The sequence below is a fragment of the Bubalus kerabau genome, chromosome 11, assembly GCF_029407905.1.
Source record: "Bubalus kerabau isolate K-KA32 ecotype Philippines breed swamp buffalo chromosome 11, PCC_UOA_SB_1v2, whole genome shotgun sequence".
NCBI classification, from domain to species: Eukaryota; Metazoa; Chordata; class Mammalia; order Artiodactyla; family Bovidae; genus Bubalus; species Bubalus kerabau.
This window is the reverse complement of record NC_073634.1, coordinates 67,782,504-67,791,684: the sequence shown is the minus strand read 5'-3', so window position 1 is coordinate 67,791,684 and position 9,181 is coordinate 67,782,504.

Below are 9,181 nucleotides of genomic sequence, written 5' to 3'. Positions count from 1 at the left end.
AGTATGGAGAGACTGTAAGACATACAAGCATTCTCAGAGAATCTCAGAGTAAGTTAAATAATATTGGATAGGGCAAAACAACTTTTTTCTGTTTTATTCTATTGGGAGTTCCACTTAATAAAAAGTTAATTAACGAAAACCAATCATTTGCTTTCTGAATTTAAAAAATAAATAGTCCACTAAAGTATATGCTAAAATGTGCTCAGCATAGTATAAAATTTATCGCATTTTCATAGAAATACATAGATTAGTAGCAAGATAATGGGCAATGAGTAACATTTTCTCCAAGCTATTAAATTCTTTTAATGTTCTATGGTACAAGGAAATGTGGATTTAATGTGAGGTTATACTTCTACAGATTTTTATCTGTATCTCTCCAGTGAGTTGTTATTTCAGAACATTTGTAACTCTTAGCAGAGAAAACTCTCATTTTATATTCTTGCAAGCTGGAACCAAAAGAAAGTGTTTGGGGGCTTCTGACACAAAAAGGTTTCATTTTTCTAGCACAGCCAAACTATTAGAAGTTTGACTGCTATCCAATATATTGAATACCTTTTGTGTTTCCTGTTCATTTTGGATGGGAGCAAGGGAAATGAGACTGAGTCATCCTTTAAGTCAGCCCCCTAAGAATTGAGGATTTAAGGCTAGAGGTTGCATAGCTGCAATCCGCCTGATCCACTGTTCATGTTATAAGAGGTGAAGGATGGCTTTAACTACAATTCCAAAAACACAGGAGCTGGCGTAGAAACCAAAGCCAAAACGAGAAGATGGGAGGTCAGAAACACGAGGAGTCTTATTAAACCAATCAATCAAGAAATATTTATAAAGGGCCTAAAATGTATCTCACGTTATATCAGGCAAGAAAAGATCAAACCTCAAGGAAAAGGGGAAAATAAGTACTCGAAAGGCAGCATATTATATTATATAATCATATGAAAGTAAAATTCGTCTCGCAAAGGAAACCAAAGGGCAAAGAGAATAGAAGTAAAACTGGAAGTAAAAAAATAATATATAGAAAAACAACTGGAAAAGAGAATTAGATACAAAGAGCTGGTCAAATAACAGTAATGAATAATTTTCCTAAAAAGCAGTTGACAGAGTCACACCTGGCCCAGAAGAGGGGAGAATTCAAGTACATTTTCTGACCCAATCTAAAATATCATATGATATCACTTATAAGTAAAATCTTAAAAACAAAAAAGATACAAGTGAGCTTACTTGTAACAAATAAGAAAACAAGACAGAAATAGACCCACAGACATGGAAAACAAACTTATGGTTACCGAAGAGGAAAGGGACGGGTTATATATATGAAATACATAAAAAACAAGGACCTACTGTATAGCAGAGGGAACTATACTCAATATTTTGTAATAACATATAAGGGAAAAGAATCTGAAGAATATATACATGTAATTGAATCACACCTGAAACTAACACAACATTGTAAATCAACTATACTTCAATAAGAAAAAAAAAAAAAAAAGCCAAGTCTAAGATCATATAATGCCAGCTCTAGATGAGACCTCAGAGACCTGACCCTGCTCTCTCCAGGAAGAAAGGCAAGTGTCCTGTGATCGGGTCACACCAAGAAGCAGATCTCAGGCTAGAACCCACATTTTGGATTCCCCTGCGGCCACTTGCAATCCAAGTCCCGCTCAAGGCCTCAAAGCAAGAGAAAGACCTCATGAAAGCCGCAGCCTTAAAGAGGAGAAAGGAGTTTGAGAATAGAAAGAGAAGACTGAAAGGAAGACACAGTAGCAAAACATCGTTAGTGCGACCTGAATTCCAGGCGGTCCAGCCAAGCAGAAGGAGAGGCTGTGCATTTGCTTCCCACATGCCCTCCACATGCCAAATCAGCCTTTGAGTTTGAAAATGCCCATTTACCTAGGACGCTTGACTTGAGCGCATGTGTCTGTGGGCCCTTTATGACACCTACTTTTTCTCGTTTCAGAAGCACTGAAATACAATTTGAGAAACACTATAGCTCACCCGACCTTTTTCAAAGCTCCCAGACAAATTCCAAACTCGCCAGCTTTCCTCATCTCAGGAGTGTGAAATCTTATTTTCCAGTTCTCTGCTCAAATTTAACAAGCCACCTCCTGCTTAACCTTCTTCTGTGAAACCTGAAAGCACCAGACAATTGTACACCCAGCCCTTGCTCCTCAGAGCCCCCCAACTCTGCTCATCTGAAGTCCTTAGAACCACAATTTCAAATCTCTGATAATAGCCCTGAGCGACCCGGAGTATAATATAAGGTTTAACTTATGTCTTTGTACCTTAAATATACAAGAACATCCCCCCACCAAAAAAAAAAAGCATCTTTCTACCCAACCTCCCACTCTTTGACTTTAAGAAAGAAGCATTCAGACAGCATTTAATTGTCTCCAAACTATCAAAGACTGATTAAATGAATCTATGTGGAGGCTGGGGTTTTGTTGATGATGTTGTTGTTTTTACTGCTTTCTGGTAAAGATATACTTAGTGAAAACACTATGGCTCTCAATTAGGCAGCTGGGTGACTTATAAATATATATTTATGTTTGAAGCCTAAGTGGCCATTGGCTTCCCTACTGTTTTACTTAGCTAACAAAACAACTCTATCAAAGTAAGTATTATTCCAAAACCCAACTTCCTGTGCAGAATGCTCCCACGTGCACCATCAGTCTGGCTCTCTGATGAACTACATCGTTTCTTATAAACTGTCCATGGCCCATAAATTTCCAGGCATAAAGGCTATTACTGTGCTGTGCAAATCTGCAGAGAATTTGGGCCTTTCAAACTCCATTTTACCTGGTTGGAAATGAGGCTAGGGGAGAAACCCATCTCCAAACTTCCTCTCTTCTGGTTGTCAGCCCCACTCCCATTTGATCAGGGAGAATTGTTTAATGTACACAAGATTGGAGCAGGGTTTATTTCGACTGATTTTAAGCAGCTTCTGTATCAAATTAGCATCGTCTTTCTGTGAGAGCTACATATCAGGAAAGGGAAAAAAGAGATGGGGCAATTTTCTAATTAATCTGCTAAGTGTAGATTGGAAAGTTCATAAGGTAAAAAAAAATCATTTTTCTTGCAGTAGCTAAATGATTCTAGACAATAGTGAAAGAGGAATCATAAGAAAATGCTTTAGAATTCCAGTGAATGGCTCAATGTAGTTTATATCAGTATAAATTATGTTAATCAAGACTGTATAATCATCAGAAAATGTAAGGCTACTACCAGATTTCTGGTCTAAAAATGAGTAATATTGTCCAGCAACACCCGAATCCTCACTGGCATCACCAGTTCTCATGTTTGTGCTTCACAGTTTACAGTGGGTTCCTAGACATAACCTCATTTGACCTTCATGAATAGGTACAAAGGATTTACAAGGACAAATGGGGCAATGACAGGTGGTTGTCCCTAAGATTTCTTGACAACTCATCACCAATTTCCTTCAGTTTCCTCTAATGATGAAAACAATGGTGGTGATATTGATAGTGGGTAGACTATGCCATGCGACCTGCAGACCAGGCTATCACTAAACATTTGCTACAAAGGAAGTGAAAATATAGGCTAATGTTTTCCAAAGCCAAGCCACTTCAATTTATAAACATCACTATGATGGTTTTGAGAGCAGATTAATCCACATTAGAATTTTTAAGACAAATAGGGAGGATTCCTCAAGTAAAGAAAGAGAAGAAGGAAGGAAAGACTTGTGTTATTTTCAGACACGGTGTTTCCAAGGGTTTTTTCCTTGTGCTGAAAAGCAGTCTCACCTTACCATCCTCTAACCTAGAATCTGTCTTTTCACCTTCACACTTCCATTCACATCTCATTAAGTAAACAGTGAGATGCTCATGCTATTGTTAGTCTCTTTGACATAGAATTACAGTGTTTTGTTAAGGAATTTTTCCCAGCATGTAAGGAAACTGTGGTTGTTTGTGTGATGTATTTAGTGCAGAAGAGGCCAGTAAATTCTAAGTAGATAAGAGCGGTTTTTCTTCCTTAATCACTTTAAAACCATTAAAAAGTTTTTTTTTTTCAGGCAGTTATAATTCTACTGTGAACATATTCATCAAGCACAGTAACTGAATCTAAGTTGCAGGGTGTGGAGTAGAGGAGAACAGAGAATGAAATAACATCCCAGCATCTTGGTGTCTGGGTCTCAGTATTCCTTTAAAAATAAAGTCCTACTTACTAAATTACTGCTGCATTTATAATATTATGATAGTTTTCATCTTTTATGTCTTGAAAAATACTGCTCGTTGTACTATAATATATATTCCACAACAAGTAGGATTCAACAGGACCGTATTTTTTCCCCAGATGTAATTTCTCCACCATTTACATATAAGATTTTCACTGAAAATTCTCTTTCCAGAGAAATATTCAAAATGAATACTATAATTTTTAATAAAATCACAACCACTGCATGCCATTGAATGATTTTTAAAATATCAATAGAAAAATCCTAGGTAACTGAAATAAGATGTAAAAAGTAGCACAGAAAATTATTTTTCATTGTTTACTTTGGGATTCATTCATTTAAAGTGCTTATGTTGTGCGAGATGAGGTTATTCTCTTGTGGAAGTTTTCTTTTACAAAGATCATAAACTCTCACTGTGAATATTTAACTGAAGAGTAATAACACAGTGTTGGATACTTACACAGCATAATAGTACAACACTCTGCATTCTGACATCTGTCCATGCAGATGTTTAAAACTTAAGTTCTTCAAGGTTTTTTTTTTTTTAAGTTTCACATACAAAGATCTGGAAATCATTTTTTATATTAAAGCTACTTTGTTAACAATTTCACTGTCAGCAATTTAATTAATTGAAACAGAGGCAGAAGCCAGTGATTTATACAGGTTTTCTAAGAATAATTTGGTCTGATTGGAGAAAAAAAAAAAAGATCTACAAGCAACTTTTTTTACTGACACACCATCATCAATCACCTTGTAAAAAAATTTACATCATTTACATGTATATATATAATTTCTTATTCTTATTTGGGTTTTTTTTTCCATCTTGATTTGCATCAGTGTAGTAAGTAATTTGATCTCAAAAAGGAATTATTAACTTTCAAAGCAACAATAGCTATGTTGTGTTAGGATATGTTCAAAAAGTAACTTTGAGTTATCCTTCTCATATGCCATAATGTCGCTGCTAAATATGAATGTGATATATTTCTTTTTAATTAAAAGTAGTTGCATTGTGGTGTGATTTTTAATAACTTCAGTGTCTTTGGATTTGTACATTTTAGATTCATGTTGGAACTTGTACACCACCACATGCTGATTGCAAAATTCATTAGCGTGTAAATCATGTTTTGGCGATCATCTTTTAAGCAAAGTTAGTTTGATTGTGAAGCACTCACTGGTTAGCTTATTTATTATGAAGGTTTTTCAGGCACAGCAGTTAAGTTAATCAGTAACAAATAAAAGATTTAAACCTATAGATATGTCAGCCATTTTTTAAGAAAAACAAACATTTGGGACTTCTTAATAAATACTCATGAAGATATGTTGTAATGTTTACTCCAGAAACCATATTTCCATATTACATGCAAAGTTTAAAGGAGATTTTCTAGTCCTGTTGAAAACAGGAGGGAACATACATTATTTTCTTGAGTTTATTACCTGACTATATGTCCATAGAAGACACTTCACTTGATTTGCTTTAGAATCAATATGCAGTTTGCTATTTTTGTTTTTATACATGGCTTAAGATGTTGCTATCACTTATGATAAAGTCCTCTCACTTACCCATGTCTCTGGTAGGTATATAGTATCAATAACTTTAAACAAGATTAAGTGAATTCATTCTTAGAAGGTTTTGATGTTATAATTCTCTTATTCCATACAATTTTATGGAAGAAAATCATGATACCAAATACAATTAGGACCAAATTCAAACTGATGGGCAAAAGCTTCTTTTCCTCCACTGGGTCATTTTATAAAATAAACAAAAAGTGTGAGACATCATGACTTTAACAGTGGATTTATATACAAACTGTGAAACTTTGAAAAAAATCTCTGGGTCTCAGTTTCCTTATCTTTAAAATGACTGGAAGCGGAAGAGGATTGAAGTAGGTCATATCTAAGCTCCTTGCAAATGTTGAAATTGTATGATCTTATGAGTCCATTCTAATCTCCTTTTAAGTCCCAGAGGAACAAATTTGTAACTCCAAAGATAATGCAATGCCGTGCGATGGCGTCTTTTCAACAAATAGTCACCCATAGTGACGACTTGGTACTTAGACAAAGTTCTCACAAAGTTAAGGGAAGCTTTCAGGTTTTTGTCTACAAAATCCAGGTCAATTTTATCTGTAATGGGGCCAGACAAACAAGATTTAAGGGCAGAATAAACATTCTCAACATTTTGGGGTAAATTATTAAGATGATTGTTCAAATTCCCACTTGTTTTACCAGAGTCTCTAAATATTCTCTCCATATTTTTCTCTATAAGACTTTTGGGAAGTTCAAGGTTTGTGGTGGTTTTGTCCATTTTTAACTCTTTCAGTCAACAAAGGAGATACATAAAATATTTTCATCAAAACAGTATCTTTTGCTAAATTAAAAATGACTTAAAATATAGTAACCAGGAGACCATGATATTTGGCTGCTTTGAAATGAACTGAATTTAAGTGGAAAATTCATTTCCACCAATCTGGGTAGTACTCAAGTACAAAAGTATGTCTTCCTAATTCACCTTCCATTTTGCCCAAAGTTCAGCATATCAGGAGAGGAGAAATATGTAGTGTTACTTTTGTGCTTGATGTTAAAATTAAAATAGGGAGTGGGGTGGGGAAATCCCACCTGGAGTAAATTTTAAGTTTTGTTTGATGTCATAATTTTTATCACACAAGCATCATACCCATTCCAAATCATGTAGCATGATCTCAAATGTTACTGTCTCTAATGGACTCAACAGGACTAGCCTTAGTGGAGCAAGACCCTAATTTCTTCCAAATGCATCCTTCTTTGAATTAAATAGTGAGACGGGGGGAAACACTATATTAATGTATTTTAACTGCTAAAGGTGCTTTAGCTCAAAAGGATGTCAAAGGATACAAAGGCCCAAAATATTCAACTGTGTGTGTTTCCATGAAACCTTTTTAATTTGTCAGTTAAATCACACTCAACCAGAGCTTTGCAGGCTTTCCCAGACATTTACATGTGCCCAGAGGAAGCCAAGCATAATTTTGGAAACTGTAATTCGAATTTCTTTTTTTCATATGATAGAAAAACTCAAAATAACAATAACAAACAAAAAGAAGGGAAAGGAGGAAAGAGGAGAAGAAGGAAGCAAGGAAAGAAAGAAGGGAGGGAGGGAGGAAGGGAGGAAAAGGGTAAAAGTTTCCTTCGCATGTAAAAATAGAAGTGAGCAGCTCAGGGCTAGTAAAGTGATTGCAAGCTGTCATCAAAAGCCCAGGCTGCTGTCATTTGCTCTAAGATCCTACCAGGGGGCTTCTATCGCCAAGGTTGCTTCATAGTCTCAGATAGTTGCTAGAACTTCCGGCTGTCCCCTCCCAATTGCTGCTCTAACAAAGTAGGAATAACAGAAAAACAAAAGGGTCAGTTTAACAGCCTGTGTTATAAATTTTTCTCTCTCTCTTTGGTGTTGCAAGAGGTTGAGTTAGAAATTGGCAGGCCAGCTACTTTCTAGTGAGTGAGTGGAAAGAGTATGACCTTTGGAAATACAGACCTGGCACCAAATAATGCCACTGCCATTGATTTGTTCTCTGTTTTTCTAGAGTTCTTTTGTCACTCCAAGCATTGGTTTCCTCACCTGTAAAGAAAGGTTCACAACTTGTAGGATCAATGCAAGGAATAAAAGCCATAGAAAGCCTCATGATATGTCAAGCATAGGGAGCTCAGCTCGATGCTCTGTGATTACCTGGAGGGATGGAATGGGGGCTGGGTGGGAGGGAAGTTCAAAGAGGGAGGGGATATAGGTATACATGTAGCTAATTCACTTTGTTGTACAGCAGAAACCAACACATTGTAAAGCTTGCTTTTCATGCCTACATTCTAAGCCACTTCAGTCATGTCCAACTCTTCATGACCCTATGGATCGTAACCCGCCAGGCTTCTCTGACCATGGGACTCTCCAGGAAAGAATACTAGAATGGGTTGCTGTGCCCTTTCCAGGGGATCTTCCTGACCCAGGTATCGAGCCTGAGTCTCCTGTTGCTCCTGCATTGCAGGCAGATTCTTTACTCCTGAGCCACTGGAGAAGCCCTAAGCTTCTTTTAGGATCCATCAAAAAGACAGGACTGGAGAAGGCAATGGCACCCCACTCCAGTACTCTTGCCTGGAAAATCCCATGGACGGAGGAGCCTGGTAGGCTGCAGTCCATGGGGTCGCTAGGAGTCAGACACGACTGAGCGACTTCCCTTTCACTTTTCACTTTCATGCATTGGAGAAGGAAATGGCAACCCACTCCAGTGTTCTTGCCTGGAGAATCCCAGGGACGGGGGAGCCTGGTGGGCTTTCATCTATGGGGTTTCACAGAGTCGGACACGACTGAAGCGACTTAGCAGCAGCAGCAGCAGCAGCAAAAGGACAGAACACAGTGAGAGTGGCTCCCACTGGCCATAGCTAAGAGATCATAGCATAAAAATAAATAATGTAGTAATGAAGCAGAATCCATGAGCTAAAACAAGAATCTGCTAGTACATATGGATAGAAATAAGTAAATAAAAAAATAAAAAAGAAAAACAAGAAAGCTTTGTCTTACAATAGAATGTCTACTAATAAATATATTAAAATGATGGAGTTAGAAGACTGTCCATGGATGTGAAAACCACTGAATAAAAGTCTTGGGAGAGAAGATAGGTAAACAATAATCTCAAACTGTCTCTCACTTAGCAGACAACACCTTAATCAACCGAACAAAGTTAATGTCACTAACCCTGGAACAAACAGACGTCATTTGCCAACTGATTCCATGGACTGAGGGCACCTCATCTCTTCTGTGGTGCTCTTGCCAAACAATGTTCAAACTACCACACAATTGCACTCATCTCACACGCTAGTAAAGTAATGCTTAAAATTCTCCAAGCCAGGCTTCAACATTATGTTAACCATGAACTTCCAGATGTTCAAGCTGGATTTAGAAAAAGCAGAGGAACCAGAGATCAAATTACCAATATCCGCTGGATCATCAAAAAAGCAAGAGAGTTCCAGAAAAAC